Source organism: Symphalangus syndactylus, chromosome 19 (genome assembly GCF_028878055.3).
Source record: "Symphalangus syndactylus isolate Jambi chromosome 19, NHGRI_mSymSyn1-v2.1_pri, whole genome shotgun sequence".
Lineage (NCBI taxonomy): Eukaryota > Metazoa > Chordata > Mammalia > Primates > Hylobatidae > Symphalangus > Symphalangus syndactylus.
Genome location: NC_072434.2, coordinates 38,486,297 through 38,506,969, shown reverse-complemented (window position 1 = coordinate 38,506,969; position 20,673 = coordinate 38,486,297). Strand labels below are relative to the sequence as shown.

The window sequence follows — 20,673 nt, the reverse complement described above, 5'->3', positions numbered from 1 at the left end:
ACTTTTAATGAATAGTTTTTTTCTTACTTGTCTTTTTCTTTCTTTTTATTTTCTTTTCTATTAGGAACACTACTGCAATAAAAAATATTTGGACATACGTTTTGGGTACGTGTGTCTATTTCTGTAGAATGTATTCCTACAGCTGGAATTGCTGGGTGTAATCGGTAGAGTAATGGCCCTCCCCCAAAATGTTTACATCATAATCCCTGGAACCTGTCAGCATGGTAGGTTGCATGGCAAAGGGAAATTAACATTGCAGATGGGATGGAGTCTCCTATTCAGCTGACCTTACAATAGGGAAACTATCCTGAATTATCCTAGTGGGCCCAATGTAATCATAAACATCCTTAAAGGTAGAAAAGGGAATGAAAAGACAGAACCAGGGAGATGGAAGAGTGAAAAGGAGTAGGCCTGATGTTGCTGGCTTTGAAGATGGAAGAAGGGGCCATGAGCCAAAAAATGTGTGCAGCCTGTAGATGCTGGAAAGGACAAGGAAACAGGTTCTCCCCTAGAGACTCCACAAAGGAACATAACCCTGCCAACACCTTGATTTTAGCTCAAGGAGACTCATTTCATTCTTCCGAACTACAGAACTATAAGACAATATATTTGTATTGTTTTAAGCCACTAAATTGGTAACCATTTGTTACAGCAGTCACAGAAACTAACATACTGGGAATTGGAGAATGCATATTTTAAAAATGTGATGAGTAATGAAAATGGCTATGGCTTTCACAACATATGAGAAGGTTTTTCAGTTTACAGTTCTATCACCAGTGTAAAAAAAAAAAAAAAAAAAAAGGCCGTTTTCCCTTATCTTCACCAGCTCTGGATTTTATCAATCTTTCTAATTTTTAGTAAGTTAATGGGTGAAAAATTATTATTACTTTGTTGCTGAAGTTGGGGATCGTTTTGGTGTTTACTTCCCTATTTACAAATTGGATGTTTATCTTTCCTTATTTTTATGCAAGATTGGTGATCTTTGTTATTGACTTACAGATGCTCTTTAGATAGTATGGCCCTTAGTCCTTTGCCTGATGTATATGTTGCAAATGTTGTCTTTCAACCAATCACATCTTTATTAACTCCAATTATGGATCTTTTGTTATACAGACAAACTTCATAACTAGGGTTTTGTGTCTTGGTTAGGAAGAGAAAGCTAATGTCTTAACTAGAAATGCTGCAGATGCCAGCCTGAGCTGAGTCGTAAATAGCTTGAGTGACCTTGGGTAAGCCCAACACTCCTTTGATCATTAGTTTTCTTATCAAAGTGATTAGCTTCCTTATCCAATTTATTCATGTAAAAATTATTTTCTTTGAATCCACTTTATGCCATGTCTAGATGTTATAGAGACAAATGAACACAATATTCAAGGAATATACTCTCTGATGGGACATATGGACAATTAAACAGCCATAACAATAACCATACAGAATGGGATATGCTGTAATGGAGCTTTGTGCAGAATCCCATGAAACCCCACGGAACCCCACATCCAGACCATGAGGTTTTATAGGAGTTTATTGGGGAATAAGAAGGGCCCATTGGTCAGAGGGAGCTGCAGGAACAGAGGCTTGGGGGCAAGAGAGAGGAAACACAACCAGTCCATTGAATAGGGGTGATGATGGTGGTGTGTTATGAATCTGGAGAGGTAGGCGGGGACTATTGCAGTGCCTTTCATTCTGTTTGGCCTTTTTCCTGAGGACACTAGGATGCCTTTGAAGTTTGAAGCATGGGAGTGAGATGTAGACTAGCCTTTAGTAAAGATCACTTTGGCATTTCTGTGAAGAGGATAAAAGACGGCACAGTCAGAGGCAGGGAGGCCAGCAAGGAGGCTGTTGTAGTGGCCTGGGAAGGAGATGGTCAACACAAATGAAGCAGTGGGGAGGAGATGGACACGTTGGATAGCTTGGGGAGATTTGTGCCTGTGCTTCCCATCACTCATATTTGTTATGAATCAAAAACAATATGTAGCATTGTTCCACGTGGAAGTTCTTTGTAAACTAAAAAAATTCCACTTCTTAGTGGAATTGTAAGCACTGTGACAGGTGAGTGGAGATAGTTCCGAATAGAGAAGACTTTCCAGGAAGAAGAAACGGTCACTATATTTAAAGTAGAAAATCATTGTGTATTCAAATTGTACTTATTTTGTCTTTCATATTTTGGTTTTCTTATGTGGCTGTGAATGTATAACCTAAGCATCAGCTCATCTGCCCTCCCCTTTCCTCCTCCCAACCTCTTATTCTTTTTGATTACATTCCCATGATATATGTTACCAAAGACCAGGGCTTATTTTAGTCTTTCCTGAGAGTTCTAACTGCCACTCTGCAATTGGCCACCAGCTATCTCCCAGCCATTCACTACCCTCACTGCACTTGAGGACAAGTGTCTGCTTCCTTAGCCAAGGAGCCAGTGAAGATGTGAATGGGGGGAAAGAAAACCTCCAATATTCCTCCATCCCATTATTCTTCATATCACCACTTATCAAGCTGATATGGGGACTTCATACTTTACTGAAGCACTAAATTAGACAAAGGAAATTACAATAAAGAAGAGAAAATTATTCAACCAATAGACTCACTGTAATTTTCACCTTGCTTTAAGGGACAAGTGCTTCTTCCCCCCACTCCACCCTCATCCCCAGCTCTCCTTCTCTTTTCTGTTCCCAAGTGAGTGGCTGAACATCACTGGAGAGAAAACATGCCCTTTGTCAGGAGCAAACCTTTTCTCATCACAGTATTGTTTCCTCAGCTCTCTGTTTCACTTAGAAATGGAAAAAATATTGAACGGCATTTCCCAGACCCACTGCTGGCTAATAGCTTCAACTGCTAATGTTTTATGAAATCTGTCCCAGTCGATGTGGTGCGTTAAGCAGAACCCACTGCGTTAACTTTGCTCCTCTCTTCCTCTCTCCCAGTTATTTGGCCTGTGCTGCTATGTGAAGAAGCTCTGCAGGTCCAAAGCTCTGCCTGTGCACAGCAATGGCGATGGGAAATGACTGCCATCTGCATGCTGCCATTTTCCTTTTGGTGCTGACATGGATTCTTTGGCAGATCTTCCAAAGAAAGCTGAGTGTGTTGACACTGTGAGTTTGGTTATCACCCACTTTCCTAGGACAAAGGCTCAAGGCAACCCCTAGTACCATTTGGTAGATATTAATTTCATCTATTTCTATTCCTCATGGTTAAAGACAGTAACATAGCATTGGTGCTGTGGCATCAAGATGCACAGTCCTACGAATGGGGCATCTGCCCTAAAATGGCAACAGGTAACTGGAGAGGACAGAAATGGAAATCAATTCAGAAAGTTTTAACAATAATAATCTTAATACGTTTACAGGTGCTCTCTTATTTGATCCTTAGATGAGGTAGGTATTTTTTTTATCCCTGTTTTAAAGATAAGAACACTGAAGTTCAATGACCAGAAACTTGCCCAAGGCCGTAAACCTTGGAGGGAGGAGGTATGGATTTAGGTGATTCAAGGCCTAAGAGTTCCAATATCTTATCTGGATCCTGTTGTTAAAGGAAAAAATGTTCATGACATTTGTTAAGACAGTAAGGCAGATTTTACTCAAGACAAACATGACAGGTGTAGGGACTACCACAGTGGGGTTTAGCAGTAGGGGAGACACATTGGGTTCAACTCTGAACATAAGAAAAAGGGGGAATTTAGAGCCAAGGCGTGGAGGCTGTCAGTAGATGGAGAATAACTAAGAGGGTAGGGTGATATTTTGCTAAACTGTCCTAACAGGATTCTTGTTAGGGGCAGGCAAGCCATGGTAATCAGATATAACCTGGGGATGATGGGAGTGGTGAAGAATTTGGTCAGATATTGAGGATGATCAGATATTGAGGGTGGGAAATCCTGGCCAAACCAACTTGACAAAATTCTTGCTGAAATTGGATAATGCAAGAATGGACACAGAAATCCAAAAGTCGAGGCCTACCTTGGAAGAGGATAGTGGTGACAAAGAGTCTCTCCTTGTCTAAAGTTTAGTCAGGCTCCACCACTGTGCCTCTCTGCCCATAGCTGAGGGCAGCAGCATCCAGGAAAGTAAGGTTCAGTGAGTTTTGAGTTTGGTTGTGAAGAAGGACAGAAACAAGATCTGGCAAACAGAAGTGACATTTGTTTGGGGATGGTGGTGGAATGGGAACGATCCTTTATTAAATCCTGGGCATTTGGTACATCTGATAGGGAGGAACCACTAACACTCAAGATCCTACTGAGGCAGCAGCTCCCAAGTCCACCATTTTCCCCTGGGAACTTTGGTGTTTAACCTGTAATCAGCTGAGCATTAAGGGCAGCATCATCCGGGAAAGTAAGTAAATAGGTTCAGGTGAGTTTTGAGTTTGTGAAGGACAGAAACAAGATCTGGCAAACAGAAAGAAGTGACATTTGTTTGGGGATGGTGGTGGAAGGGAACGATCCTTTATTAAATCCTGGGCATTAGGTGCACCTGATAGGGAGGAAGCACTAACACTGAAGATCCTACCGAGGCAGCAGCTCCTGAGCACCGTTTTCCTCCGGGAACTTTGGTGTTTAACCTTCAATCAGCTGAGCATTGTGGACTGCTAGCCTCTACATTCCCTACATGGTTTCCAGTACTGTTAGGAATTGGGAGCAGAGGAAAGACAGGTCTGAAATGGGCTGGGTAATGGAAACCTGACTCTTTCTCTTAGAGCTCAAAAGAGTAGCCCATGTCACAACCAGGAGCCTCAGCTGGGCACCGTGGGGCTATTTGCAGCCTGACAGCCTCTGCTGAATTATTGATGCCCCTCAGTACCTCGGGACCTCCTCCATGTTAACAAATCACACTGCGTATTAAAATTTAAAGAGGCAAATGAGGGCAATTTCTTTCCCTATTATTTCCCTCTTCTTTTGCCATCTGAGCTCTAAGTTTTAAGTCAATCAGCCTGAAAGGCTTCTCTTGGGAGATGGCACAGCTCAGAAAGCCAAGCCCAGGAAAGGAAAAGTAGAGGCCATGAGTGGGCCCAGGACTGAGTCCTCAGTCAATTAATGGAGTCTGGGGGCTCTGGGCCAGGTGAGCACTGACTCTCTGAGTCATGGAAACACCCGAGAAAAAAATCTGTTCATTCCCTCCTTAGGACAGCTATGCCACTGCCCAGTGTGCCATATCTCAAGTGTTTCCCTAAAGCAGAAGATAAAAACTTTTAAGTTGTGGTCCAAATTTGTTGTTGTTGTTTTTTAGTGAAAATAGTTGCAAAAATTTTAAAATCAGAAGGTTTTACCTAAACCTGTTTTTTTTATATTTGATGTGCTATTTTGCATGCAAAGATTTGAAACTGTTATACTACCTAGATTATTCCTTTTATTAGTATAAAGGACCTTTTTCATTTGTTTTCATGCATTTCTCCCCAAGTTCTACTTTTACTGAATGTAATTTCTTTTTTGTTTATTATTATTATTTTTCTGAGACAGAGTTTCACTCTGTTGCCCAGGCTGGAGTGCAGTGGTGTGTTCTCAGCTCACTGCAAACTCTGCCTCCCAGGTTTAAGCAATTCTCATGTCTCAGCCTTCTGAGTAGCTGGGATTACAGGCGTGCACCATCAGGCCCGGCTAATTTTTGTATTTTCAGTAGAGATGGTGTTTCACCATGTTGGCCAGGCTGGTCTCGAACTTCTGACCTCAAGCCTCAGCCTCCCAAAGTGCTGGGATTACAGGTGTGAGCCACTGCACCCAGCCTCATTTCTTCCTTTAAACATAAGATTTTCTGACTTCTCTTGAGCGATCTGAAGACTTGGGCTTTCATCTGCACATTGTACCCCTTACTGGGGATGATAGTGGCTACTCTTTCAAATGAAGTATGGCCTCTTAACCATGGTTCTTACCATGTCCCATTAGTGGTTGAATTTGCAACCCCTGATCTCAAGAAAGATGGCAAACAAGTTTTTCTATGTGCCAACTCAGGTCTATTAGCAAGACTGCCTGTAGTACCAAAATGAATCTGAGGTCAGCTATGGTAGATTGCTGTGTACTTTGCAATTGTGCACCTCCCCTTCCCTCTAAGAGGACTGCATGTCTCTGACCTTTGCCACGTGACCATGTGCAGATCATTCAAGCAGAAGTTTTTAAGAGGCATCATAAGTTGTCGCCACTTCTCTGGCGCTTTCACATTTTGCTGTGGGAATAGCACACCCTATGATCCTTCAGCCTGGATCCCAGAAGGAAAAGGACACATGGAGCTAGCAGCTGATTTACAGCTTGGAGCTGAGCCACAGTCTGGAGCAGTGCTTCAGCCAACCCACAGCTTTCAGTAACATGAGTGAATAGCAAATGTTGCTGTAAGCCACAGAGAATTGGAGGTTATTCATTACCACAGTAAAGCTGACCAATACAGCAAGACTAGTCTTGATAGAAAAGAATACTGAGGTTTTTTTTTTTTTTTAAAGCAGCATTTTTCTATTTTCTGAGAAGAAAAAATTAGGTAGCATTAGGAAATTCCTAAATATTAATTTTAATTTCCTTCAATTTAAAAATATAACTTCAAGGATTCTGAAAAAATCATGGCATTGGCAGTAAAATAATTGAGTTGGATTCCTGAATCCACACTTATGACCATGTTATAAAATATTGAATGACATTCCTTTTATTAAAGATAATTATCTTTTTTAAAAAAAACTTCATGTGTGTATTGAAGTTGTAGTATCTGTCAATTTCATTTCTAACAGTGAGCAGGGAATATAGATATTGTTGTACAAAGGGAGTCTGGCATCTGACAGGGTTTTACCCACTACCTTATTGTGAGGATCAAATGACCTTGATTGAAAATGCTCTGTCAGCCTTACGTGATTACTAGTGATTTCTAGTTTTTGCTAGTTTCGTAAAAACACGGCATCTCTTTCTCACTTTCTCCATTAGGAGGCAGATTAGGCATGACTATCACCATCTGACAGATGCAAAGGCAGATGAGGTGGCAAACAGGTCAGGGCCGGAGGGGATTTGCCAGCTAGTGAAGGGCAGAACTGAGAGGCAGTCAGTTTATCGTGGAGTCTGCTGACCACCAGTAATCTGTCCACTGCCTTACTCAAAAGGGGGCCAAACCAGGCCTTATGAGCAATTTTGCTAATACACAGATTTCCAGTCTAATGCTATCAGTTATCATGAGGCATGCGCTGGTTTCTTGGAAGCAGTCAAATCTAATTAACCTCAATATCTACTTTCGTGTTTACCTTTTACATCCTTTGACCTCTGGCATTGCTTTAATTTACATTTTTCAGTTTGTAATGCCAATGTTCATCAGCCCCTTTCAATCCTTGATTAACCATTGTGTGGTAGGCATGGTAGTTATTCTTTTCTTTGTTACAGACAGGGTCTTTCTCTGTCACCCAGGCTGGAGTGAAGTGGTGCCGTTGTAGCTCACTATAGCCTCGACCTCCTGGGGTCAAGCAATCCTCCTGCCTCAGCCTCCTGAATAGCTGGGGCTACAGGTGCAAGCCACCACACTCAGCTAATTTTTAATTTTTTTTGTGAAGGTGGGGTCTCCCTTTGTTGCCTGGGCTGGTCTTGAACTCCTGGCTTCAAGTGATCCTCCTGCCTCAGCCTCCCAAAGGTAGTTTATTCCTAAGTACGAGAAAGGTTTAATTTGCACATGGATAATACTAGTATGCATATTAGTATTATCTATATACAAATTATGAACTATGTTCATATTAGAGAATATTCATGGTATACAAAGTTAAACTCCCAGAGTTGGGATTTTTATACTTCGGCATCATTCACTAATTTTGGACTCTCTAGTCTGATACAAATTCAGGTCATCCTTTTGGGCTTCAAAGGAATTTTTATCCATCTAAAAGGCATCTCCACCTCAGTGTCCCATAAACAATCAGACGGCTTTAAAGGACAATTACCTAAACTAAGTGCCTGCTAGCTGATGCATCCCCTTTTAGGAGATGTTGATGTGGGGCAAAAGCTGGGTCACTGGTTAGAAATCTGCTGCTGCTGCAAATGCACAATGGGGAATGCCATGTCAGTTGCTAAGTATCTGAGGGCAGGCAAGCTATGTGGAACAGTCTTTGCTTTGGAACTCCACTATACATTTATCATTTTCATTTCCTGTGTTCTCTGCTGAACTCAAACTCCTTTTTTGAAAGTAGGCTTATGCCAAGAGGGCAAGGCTGCAGTAAGCCATGATGGTGCCAGTGCACTCTAGCCTGGGTGATGAGGTGAGACCCCATTAAAAAAACAAGAAAGAAAGAAGAGAAAAAGAGAACGTAGGCTTATGATGGGTCTCCATTGGAGAGTAGACGTCTTTTCCATTGACTTAAAACTTTCTGTGTGCGTGTGTGTGTGTGTGCGTGTGTGTGTGTTTGTGTGTGTTTAAAGAGAGTCTACTGATGCAGAATGAAGAAAGCTAGAGACCACCAGGTCGTGGAGAAACTTCCTAGGGGTGGAGGAGAGCTCAGAAGAACCTTTTGGGGTAGAAGCTGTGAGGCCAGATGTTATCCAGTTTGCCGAGAAATCCTCACTTAGAGGCACCAAATTATGGCCCCCCAGCCTTGGCTTGTAATTTTTGCAACCTCCCTAATGTTAAGGTTTCAAGGCCTGCAGTAAATTTTTCTCAGGGGTGGAACATGACGACAAGGGGTTCCTCAAAGCCCTCCCTGCCACCAAGCAATTATCACCTAGCTCTCCACTTCTCTTCCCCTTCATTGGCATCGCCTGTCTCCTACTCACAAAGGAGGGAAGAGCTCCCTGTGGAAGGGGCTCTGACCCACACACCCTCCTGCAACAGCATTTCTAGTCACCCTATCCCAAGAAGCTTTGCAAACTTATGCAAGATGGACCAAGGCTGGGCTGCCCTGCATGTCGAGTGTGCTCAGCAAGCATGTCCTACCTCATCCCCTTGCCCCACCCACATGGCAAAAATAATTAAAACACCGCTTCTACTATTTCCCAGATAACTTGGCATTTGTCAAGTGATTTCATGCACGTGACCTCATTTATTTTTACCTCAGCAGCTTTTGAAGCAGGGACCATGACTGCCATCTTAAGAATGAGGAAGCAAAGCCTCCCACAGCTTTCAGGACTTGCCTGAGGCCTCCCTGCCGGGAAAGGGCAGAGCTAGGACTTAGGTCTGGCCTTTCACTTTCAGGCCCATCTTCCCTCCTCTAGTCGGCTTCCTTGGGTCTATGAGGTTGAGTCTCCCCCGTGTTTCCCCCAGCTCTCATTTCCCTCCTCCCAGTTGGCTCCACACCAGCCTCCTACCACAGAGTAGCTTCAGACACACTAGGAGTCCTTCCACAGCCGTATGCCTTTTTCGCCCTAGTCTCCTACAAAGTATCTATTTTAAAGCTTCTGTTTATTTGACAGTCTCCCCTGATGGAGGGTAGAGGAGGTGATGGCTTTCTGTCTTCCTCAGTCCCTCAGCAAACATGCTATAATTGTGTGACTTCCCTTCCCTAAGATTTTGCAATGACTCCTTACAACAAATCTCATAAAACCGGAGTCATTAATCCATCATGGAAGAACTCGCTTCTAACTTTTTTCTTTTCTTTTTTCTTTTTTTTTTTTTTGAGATGCATTCTCACTCTGTTGCCCAGGCTGGAGTGCAGTGGTGCGATCTCGGCTGCTTGCAACCTCTGCCTCCTTGGTTGAAGTGATTCTCCTGCCTCAGCCTCCCGAGTAGCTGGGATTACAGGCACATGCCACCATGCCCAGCTAATTTTTTGTATTTTTAGTAGAGACAGGGTTTCACCATGTTAGCCAGGATGGTCTTGATCTCCTGACCTTGTGATCCGCCCGCCTCGGCCTCCCAAAATGCTGGGATTATAGGCGTGAGCCACCGTGCCCAGCCCCTTCTAACTTATTTCTATTCTTACCTCTCTTCTTTATGAACTCTGTGTTCTGGTTGTTTCTTTGGTTTGTGTCTCCCACTTTCCACTCTGAATTCTCATTCTTCAAGGCTTAAAGGCCCTTCCTTCCACAGGTGCTGCCCCTGCCCCCCTCCCCTTCTCAGGCCCAGAGCTCTTGGTTTGCGCCGCCTATCAGATATCTCACTCTGGGTTGTACGGTTAGATTTTACGCATGTGCATGTGTGGGTGTGATCCCCACTACTAGTGAGAAAAGTCTTTGAGGGAAAGGATCTCATCTCGTACGTCCCCTCCTGCTAGAGGAAGGTAAAGGCAGAGGGAACCACATGGCTTGGAGAAGGAATGCAGAGGAGCTGAGAATAAGGCACAGGTGCATAAACTTGCACAATAATTACTTCATTAATATCAAAACTGGTGCAAAACATTCTCAGTCCAGAGGGCAGGGCTGGGCCAGGCTCCTTCCTGGAGCCTCTGGCCAGCACTGCAATTCCTCTGAGGCACGGGGCTCTCTTCCTATATTTCTTTTTTTTTTTTTTTTTTTTGAGACAGAGTCTCGCTCTGTTGCCCAGGCTGGAGTGCAGTGTCGCAATCTCAGCTCACTGCAAGCTCTGCCTCCCAGGTTCACGCCATTCTCCTGCCTCAGCCTCCCGAGCAGCTGGGACTACAGGTGCCCACCGCCACTCCTGGCTAAGTTTTTGTATTTTTAGTAGAGACGGGGTTTCACCGTGTTAGCCAGGATGGTCTTGATCTCCTGACCTCGTGATCTGCCCACCTTGGCCTCCCAAAGTGCTGGGATTACAGGCGTGAGCCACCGTGCCTGGCCTCTCTTGCTATATTTCTCCAGTCCCTGTAGCTGTGCAGGAGGAGCCACAACTACTTGGGAACCCTCATCTAATCCGACCTCCCATCCTCAACTTTCCTCTAATGGCTTTAGGGGTGCTGACATAACAGTACCTCGCATTAGCCTTCATGTCCGTTACCCCATTTTATGCTAGCCATTCCTACCTCAGACATGAAGGACTGACGTGGAGAAATTACATGATTTGCCATAGCTGTTTTGCAATACAAGGGAGTAGAGGGAAAAGCAGGAAAAGATCAAGCTCTCAGTACATAAGCTGCCCTTGGAGAAGTCCACAGTAAATGTACCTTATTTTGTGACTATTTTCCACTGACCCCCCTCATTTCCTCACCCCCAGCCTGCAGAAAAATGAGGTTTCCCCCTATCCCTAGCAGGGCAAGAGCCCACTAACAAGCTTGCACTCTTTCTTCCAGACCAGAGCAATTCCTTTCTCTTAGTGAAGCCCTCTAGGGGCATTCTATCACAGACACAAGAACTGAAACATCCAGGCTATCTGGAATGACTTGCTCAAAGTCACTGAACACATTGGTGGCCCAGTTAAGATTTATACTGAAAGCTGCTAATGACGGTATCTGTCCTCCAACCACCAGTCTGGGCCGATGGGTATCTGTTTATAACATGCTTTTCTCTGGCTCCCTTGACAGCCCTTAACCAATGTTTTCTTATCTTATTACATTCCATGTAATCTGCTCCTGCAGATTTGCCCTCATTGTTGCCAGCATTTACAGCCTTTTCCACATATTTCCTAGAAAATGCTCATGTCCTGACGTTAGGTAAATGTTGTCATAGGTAGGAGAGCTCTCTGGTGTGTTGATCTATACTCCCATACCACTACTAACTCTTCAAAAGGAAGCTTCCCAGAAGCCACAGTCTGAAGAAGCCACCTCACCTTTAGAATTGGTTTTCACTTGCTCAGCGCCATGGAGTGTTCAGTGAGACCAGGATGTCACTGCAGCCTTGTGGTTGTGTATTCCAGGTGCCTGGCCTGGACGGGCATAGGAGCAAGAGCTAGTGGGCAGTTGTGGGAGTGGGAGTGGAAGAAGGAGTTTTCATACAGGGAAGGTCAAGGAATGTAAGTTCTATTCTGCAGTGAACATTGTATAGGGTATTAGACAAAGCATGTACCTTGTCTATGTTTTAGTTTCTTCTTTGGTATAATGAAGAGGATAATGATTTTAAATCGCTTGCCTTGTCAGTAAGTACAAAATATATTTTTAAGGTTTTGGATGTCCAGGTAAGTGCTGGCATATGATTAGAATGGATTTAAGCCTTTGTGCTCTGACTATGCCTCTTAACCCTGAGATCTTGGCCAAATTACCTGAGTCCATCGATCCCCAGTTCCTTCAACCAGAACTAGTACCTACCTCATAGCATTGTTGTGAGGTTTAAATGAGTTACTGTTTATAAAGCACTTAATATATGCCTGCATTTCTCTAGTGCCTCAGTACAGTCCTCACAGTCGGAGCAAAGATGACCCAGCTTAAATGTCTAGGGTTTTGAGTCTGGTGTATTGATTTCCTCATGGCATTAGACAAGCTGATCTAAAATTTTATATGGAAGAGCAATGGACAAAGGCAGTGTTGGAAAAGAACAAAGTGGAGACTTAACTCACCAGGCATCAAGACTTTTTATAGTGTTTGTATTAGGGTTCTCCAGAGAAACGGAACCAACAAGATATATCAAGATATATGGAAAGGGATTTATTATGAGGAATTGGCTTATGGGGTTATGAAGGCTGAGAAGTCCCATAATCTACTGCCCACAAGCTGGGAGTCCAGGAAAGCTGGTGGTGTAGTTCCAGTCCAAATCTGAAGGCCTAAGACCCAGGAGTGCAGATGTCCAAGGGCAGGAGAAGATGGAGGTGCCAGCTCAGCAGAGCAAATTTGTCCTTCCTCTGTGTTTTTGGTCTATTCAGGCCCTCAACAGATTGGATGAGGCCCCCTGACATTGGTGAGGCCATTCTTGTTTACTTGCTCTACTGATTTAAATGTTAATCTCTTTAGAAAACCTTCCCAGGCACATTCAGAAATAATGTTTTACCGCCTATCTGGCCATCCCTTAGCCCAGTCAAGGTGATTCGTAAAGTTAACCATCACATAGTTTCAGCAATCAAGGCAGATGGTACCAACGTAGGAATAGAAAAAGAGACAAATAGACTTGGTTATCCATATGGAGAAGAATTGAAACACATTATACACACACACAAAATGAAATCCAGGTGCATCAAAGTTAGTACAATATGTGAAAAGCAAAAATATACTTTAGAAAAAAAATAGGAAAGCATCTTGGACTTAAGGGCTAGGAAAAGAGTCCTTAGATAACACACAAAAAACAAAAACCATAAAGGAAAATTGTGACAAATCTGATTGCATGAAAGTTATGTTTAAAATTTCTTTTTAATGAAAGATACCATAAACAAAGTTTAAAGGTAAGCCCAAGACTAGGAGAAAGGATAGGAAATACAAATATTTGATAAAGTCCTAGAATCTGAATTTTAAAAAGAACAACTCAATAATGAAAAAAAGAAGATAGGCAAAACATAGGTTAATGTTTAATAGTTGTTAATTGTCAATAAATTCATGAAAAGATGCTCAAGGTCCCCAGTAACTAATAAATTACAATTACAACCACAATAAGACACCATTACTCACTCATCAGGTTAACTGAGAATTGAAAAGTATAAGCAAGAGTCTAGATAGGTGAGAATTCTTCCACCTTACTTTGAACTTAGTTATAATCACTTTGAGCCAGAGATTCCACCTCTGGGCATATAATCTCATGAAACTCTGTCACATCTGCAGAGAAGGTGTATAGAAGAATGTTGACTACAGCATTATTAGTAATAGAACAAAATAAGAGGAAATGAAATGACCATCAACAGTAGATAAATAAGCTGTGCTATAGCCGTATAAGTATAATGAAATTTTGTGTAAGAACTGAAATGAATAAACTAGAATTACATGTATCATTAACCTGGGTAAATCTCAAAAACAACGAATTTAAAAAAACCAAATTACAGAAAAATAGGTACAATAGAACACCTTTTGTATAGTTTAAAAGCATATAAAACAGTCTATTTTTTATTTATGGATTCACACATACGACACATATGTGAAGAGTAGTATAAAGCATGAATAGGAATGGTAAACATGAAATTTAACATGATGGTTACCTGTAAGGTGTCTTAGAGGAGGAACACGTAGGAGGCTTCAATTACGTTATAGTGTTTTATTGTTTTACAAAATCTAAAGCAAATATGTCAAAATGTTAAGATTCAGTAAAGTTAGATGGTGGGCAGACAAGTGTTTAATTATGTTATTTTCTCTCACGCTGTACGTATTTGCAGAATTTTGTAATCCATTTTAAAAGATTCTAAATTGTCCTTTACTTCCAATACAAAGAAAGATGAAAGTATAACTATATGCTGTTAAAGTGCTGATGTGTGGCCTGCCACCCTCTTTCAACAGCCCTGGACAACTATTCCTAGTACTTAGCACAGTGCCTGGCCCCAGAAGAGTAGACAGAAAGAATGAAAGAGTGAATGGACCTGTCCTTGGAAATAGAGGTGCAGCCACATGTATGCTGTGCCCTTTCTATCATTAAATCACTCTTTAGGAGTCATTTCCTTCCCATCCATATCACTCAGCCTGAGTTGCCATCCAGTGTAATCATTCAGGGTAATTGTGCTTAGGAACGATTGCTAGTGGGACAGCAAGGAGTTGCAATTCAGCCCTGGCTGTGCTCTGAATTCATTAGTGAATTCATTTTCCAGCTTTGTGTCCTGCTCAGAAGAATGATCCTATCTCCAAGCAGGGCATCGCTGTCTTTCTCATACTTAGCAATAACAACCAAAAACAAACCCAAGGAAATAAAATCACCAGGGAGGCTTTCCTCTTTAATTAAGGAGTTCTAATGAGTCACAGTCTCACCATGCATGGGACTCAATTATCCTTTATAAATAGGGGATTGTGAATGTGGGATGTGTTTTCTTTTGCAGCCCTGCTGCTATTTCTCCTTCGTTTCCTTCTCCTGGTGCTGCTGCTTCTCTCTGTACACGTGTGTGCACATATGTGAAATTGATGACATAAAGAAGATCCAAATCTCTTCACCTAGTCAACTTGAAGTTGTAAGATTCCTTGAGTGTCACCGAGAAATATAATAGGGACTGGGTGGCTTGGCTGGTAGCTTAAATGGTGCCAATGATTGTAAAGTCATAGGTACCATCCCCCAAAAGCCAGAATGATTTCCTCTGTTCTGCTGACACAGAGAGCATCACAAATCTTGGCAAATATATCATTGGTTACATGGTTGATCAGACAAGGCAGGGAGGAGTGAATCGTGTCAAATGCACCACCACCACTGAAACTCAAAACTGCCCCCAGGCTGGTGATTTTATGGATTCCTGTAAGAGGAATGGTGAGTGTCTTCTAAGAGTAAGAAGGGTTAGCAGTGTTCCAGCTTACCTACAAAATGTGAAACTGAGAAAGCCCACTGGGGTGACTTCCATCTTTATTGCTAAAGAGTAGGAAATAGAGACTTGGTCATTCTCACTGTCATTTTTGTGATTTTTCTGAACCTGAAGGTATATAATGAGGAAAAATGAGACAAATTCAAGCAAAGAGAAATTTGGGCAGAATCTCTGGAGGGAAAAATAATCATGGTGAAATCCATTAGACTATGTAATAGTCATCCCCAAGGGGGATGACGTAAACCTCATAGTTGCAGTCATTTAAATTTAGACTGAACCATGCATTTGTGAGCAGACCCCAGGGAACAATCCTGCATTACACAGGGGATAGGGAAGGCGATAGGCCAGATGACCTAATAGATCTTCTCTAACTTAATTTCTAGGGTTGCAGGATCCTAATTAAAGTGAACTATATTGCCTGTTATGAACCCTCCATGTTAATATTCTTTAAGGTCTCCAGGCAAGTCAAGGGGGTCTTGGCTTTTTCTTATTTCTTTTGAGCCAGAGCCCACAGGCTGCCTTAAGCACCTAGCTGTTGTCCATGTACTTCTTATAGCTGACAAAGCTTGACTTAAAAAAAGTTTTTAAAGAAAATTACAGCACATATTATAAACTAACATTTTATACAAAGTAATTCAGTGGAATGAGAGAAGTATGCTTTATTCTTTGACCTGTGATAATAAATATTCTTCTGGTTAATAACACGACAGTGAGTCAGCCCTGTGACGGCGGCAATTGTCACCATATAACACACAGGACTCAAATCTGCTTCCTCACGTCTAGTGCTGACTTTTCCTTTTAGCTTTAATGATGTTTGAAAGGGAATATTGACACTGGAAACATCTTAGAGAGGTTCCACCAATCACAGACAAGCACAATTCTCCACTAATGTGGGCCTCTTTTCCTTGACTTCCTCTAGACATGGAACTCCACTGAGGATTCTCAGGCAGGGCCACTGGCGAGCTGGCCAGAGCTGCTCTGAGAACCACCAGTGAAGGGCAGAGGGCACTTTAGCCCCGAAAGTAGTAGCAGTTTAGGGCAGGTGGAAGAGACAGGTGGTTCAATTGCCCCATGTGGCGTTTCAGGTGGGCTGCATGGGGCAATTGAGTCTTATCAACTTGTGTCTTATCTAGCAATTGAATGCCATTGCTAGATAAGAGGAGAGTGGTGACCTCCAGCTGGTGAGTTATTTTATCAGCCTTGTCCCATCCCAAGGATCCCCAAAAGGTTCTTGACAGGCCACAGAACTCTGCCAGCAGGAAGTAGACACTGGCGTGCATCAGAGAATATCAAACTCTACCTATTTTAAATTTATAAACTGGATTCTAATTAGCCTGCAGGGAGTTTCCATGGAAATTGGAGATATCACTTTGCAACAGTATAATATCACAGCATCAAGTAGACAGGAAAAGTGGAAAATCTCTATTCTTTTAGGAATCAGCTGGAGTCACCTCGCTATGAAATTGTCCCTGACTCAGGCAAATCCCAGGTGTTCCCACTTCCATTACAGTATTTCTAGTATGTAATTGTCAGTGTACATATCTACATCCTACAGACAGGGGAGATACTGTCATTGTGTCTGTTTTTCTCCAGAATATAGCTGAGTTCCTGATACAGAAGATACTTAACAACAACAACAACAACAACAAACTTGTTCAATTATTACAGTGATGTCTTAGAACATTGGTTTCTTCATCTATAAAATGGCATAATAATACTAATTCAGTTGGCTGTTCTGAGGATTAAATGCCAGAACAAATAAGTACTTAGGACAGTGCCCAGCTCCTAAATAATGTGCAGTTCCTATCCCCGCTTGTGTGGTATGAGAGGATTATTTTTGGTTTTGATAGGTATCAGGCAAAAAGGGTTTTTTAAAACAGCAAATAAATCAGAATATTCCACACTTGTAGTCTGAATTTTGTATTGCCATTTTATTGGGTTTCTAGACTAGGCCAGCATTTTATATTCTGTAAGCATGGTAGAGGTTATATTATCTCCAACCCCAAATCTTGGACATTAAACCTTTTCTTCATTGCTCACTTGGCTAGATATACGTTATTAATAAATGAGATTTCTGAGATGTTTAGACTTGATTCTATTACAGACATTCATGAAATAAACTTGGAGAATGAGTAACTATCATCAGTGATGATAAAAATGAGCATGGGAAGATAGCCCTGTGTGTTGATTCTGATGAGAATTTTACCTTTATTGGACACCAGAATATTTCCAGGTGTTCCCTGAAAACTCCCCTAGAGGTGTCTTAACTCTTCTTTGATGGTTAATATTAAGTGTCAACTTGATTGGATTGAAGGATGCAAAGTATTGTTCCTGGGTGTGTCTGTGAGGCTGTTGCCAAAGGAGATTAACGTTTGAGTCAGTGGACTAGGAGAGACAGACCCACCCTCAGTGTGGGTGGGCACCATCTAATCAGCTGCCAGTATGGCTAGAATAAAGCAGACTTGCTGAGTCTTCCGCCCATCTTCTTTCTCCGGTGCTGGAGAGCTTCCTGCTCTCAAACATCAAACTCAAGTTCTTCAGCTGTTGGACTCTTGGACTTTACACCAGTGGTTTGCCAGGGACTCTCAGGCCTTCGGCCACAGACTGAAGGCTGCACTGTCAGCTTCCCTACCTTTGAGATTTTGGGACTCAAATTGGCTTCTTTGCTCCTCAGCTTGCAGATGGCCTATTGTGGGACTTTACCTTGTGATCATGTAAGTCAATTCTCCTTAATAAACTCCCCTTTATATATACATCTATCCTGTTAATTCTGTCCCTCTAGAGAACCCTAATACACTTTATTTTTACAAAACAAGAAGTGCCTATAGAATGACTTTTGAAGGAGGTTTATGCAATCAAAACACACTAGAGTGTGATGCTGGGTTTGCAGGGCCACCATGGAACTGTTTGGCAGAAACTCACATATAGAATAGCCTGCTATCAACCAAAGCCAGATTTCATCTTTCCCTACCAGCAGAATCTACCTCTTCCAAATCCATCCACAGCATTGCATGGCCTGCAGGTAGGCTTTTCAGCTTCCTCTGATTGTCATACCAGGCACTGGGCCTATAAAAAGCAAAGTGGAGGCTGAGAGGAGGCAGACGCAAACACTGAAGGTGTTTCAGAGGCCTATTCCCCCTGTGTATGGTGAGCACAGCACCTGGCAATGGATCGGGCTCTCCCACCCAAGCCCCGTGCCCACTCTGGCCCCTCACCCCTCAGCCTTGGTGCCCTGGGTTCCCTAGTTCTTCCGTGGCCTCGACTCCCAACTGTGTGAAACCTGCATTGTCTTGGCGTCAGTGAGCTACTGCCCTCTCTATTTCATACTTTTAATTCCAGTTGACTCTCGACTTACAATCATGTATTCTTACTGGAATTGCCTCCCTGAAGGGCAGAAATTCCCCTTCTCCTGCTCTTTTGCCCCATCTGCCCTCTGCTGGCCATCGACAGGTACTGCGGTCAACCCTGAAAAGCCATTTTTCCCAATAGCATGTACCGAAGCTGTTTGCTCTTTCTTAATTCACATGCTTTCTTTTTCTTCTTTTTAAAATTTTGGTTGCATTGCCTCAGAGTTTTTCAAAGCAACACGGAAACGCCCTTTCTCTTTCCATGTCCCTAGTGACCATGTCATGGATGTGCCGTAAAGCATCTCTTACTGTAGTGGTCCCCAACCTTTTTGGCACCAGGGGCTGGTTTCATGGAAGACAATTTTTCCATGGACCAGCGGGGTGTGGGGATGGTTTCGGGATGATTCAAGCCCATTACATTTATCGTGTGCTTTATTTCTATTGTTATTACATTGTAATATGTAATGAAATAATTATACAACTCACTATAATGTAAAATCAGTGCGAGCCCCTGGCTTGCTTTCCTGCAACTAGAAGGTCCCATCTCGGGGTGGTAGGAGACAGTGACAGATTTCCAGGCATTAGATTCTCATAAAGAGCATGCCATTAATCTACAGCATCAGTGTTACGCTGTAGAATGGTTCAGAATCTTAGCCACCGAGATCCCTCGCATGCGCAGTTCACAGTATGGTTCATGCTCCTGAAAGCCTAATGCTGCCGCTGATCTGACAGGAGGCGGAGCTCAGGTGGTGATGCTGGCTGGCCCACACTCACCTCCTGCTGTGCAACCTGGTTCCTAACAGATACCAGTCCGTGGCCCTGGGGGTTAGGGACCCCCGTCTTACAGCATCCAGCGGGGCCAGGCACTTGGTTAAGTAGATCCTTGATGACTGAAACGTGACATTGCTGAAATGGCTGTGGAGTACTGTTTGGAGTTTGTGGGGGTGGGGTTTGTAAACTGGAGAACTTTATGTTAGAGTTCCTCATTATTGACATTTGAGGCTAGATAATTCTTTGTTGCCCGAGTCTCTCCTCCAAGGTGTAGTATGTTTCGCAGCACCTCTGGCCTCTACCCTCCACGTGCCAGTAGCACCTTCCCCAAGTTTGTTGTCCTCACAGACAACCAAAAATGTCTTCTCTACTCACTCCCAAATGTCCTGGGGGGCAAAATCACTCACTGTGGAGAACCATGGCATTAGGGTGATGGAGTAGAAAGCCCGCTCTACTCAGAAGGACTTCTAAGTGCCAGAAGGTGCAGGTCTGCTCTCTGGGGCCACTCAGTGCTTTGAAGGACACCCTGATTTATTTTGGAGATGGACACTTAACTGCTGAATACACTGGCGTGGGTGGGTGGTCCCATCAAGAGTTTTTCTGAAAGGTTTTCAATGACTCCTCCTGTGTTCTCTGGCCTATCCTACTCCAGCTCTCAATTCTGCTAGGCTTGAGTTCCAGCTTCAGAGCCTTTCTGAGCCTCTCTTCTCAGTCTTAGCCTCCCCTCCTTCCCTCTCTCTCCACCCACCTTCTGGCCCTCTGGGAAGCTTCAGCTTCATGCTGCTTCCCTAGCGCTGCTCCTCCATCCACCTTTTTTTCTTCCATAGATTTGTTAAAAACATCTTGTCTGAAGGCAGTTCTCCCCTTTCTACATCATCATGGGTTTTTTTTTGCAGAATTTTCTTCCATTACAATCACTGATGGTAATCAATTCTCTTTCCCCCAGGTCTCTGTCTTCTCTCTCTTAAGAAGGAGAGAGAGAAGTTAACCACACAGAGCTGATCATCCTCTTTACCCAGAAGGAGCTGATCGGCCATCTTTAGGCAGAAGGCTTCCTCCAGCTGCACCCAGATTCCCCTTCTGTCTCCCACAGCACCCTGGGCTTACTTCTCCAGACCATGTAACACCCTGTGCTAAGATTGTTTATCTCTTATCTGACTTCTTGAGTGGATCATAAGCTCCTTGAATGCAGGCATCATGTCTTCTCACCCACAACATCTCCAGTGTTGAGGACAGAAGTGCCCATAGTGCATAGGATATACTCAATAAAGGATTATCGAATGCCTTGGAAATAAGGCCTTAATTTAAATTCTGTGGGAAGAGATTTTCTTGAACTTTAAGAAGACTTGGGGACAAAATAATTTTGAACTTCTTATATGTGTTTCTCCTCAAAG

At 42.9% G+C, this 20,673-nt stretch overlaps 1 long non-coding RNA gene across 5 annotated transcripts in view; it reads left to right on the top strand.

Annotated features, from left to right (window-relative positions):
- The first annotated feature begins 258 nt into the window (after positions 1-258).
- Positions 259-20,673, top strand: part of LOC129458599 (uncharacterized) — a 182,269-nt gene continuing 161,854 nt past the window's right edge. For 4 of the 5 annotated variants that reach the window (XR_008649679.2, XR_010114754.1, XR_008649682.2 and 1 more), the window contains exon 1: positions 2,971-3,086. This is a non-coding gene — a long non-coding RNA (uncharacterized lncRNA). Of the gene's footprint in view, positions 354-2,970; positions 3,087-20,673 lie in introns of those variants that run through there. The other variant, XR_008649681.2, reaches the window with a different exon arrangement.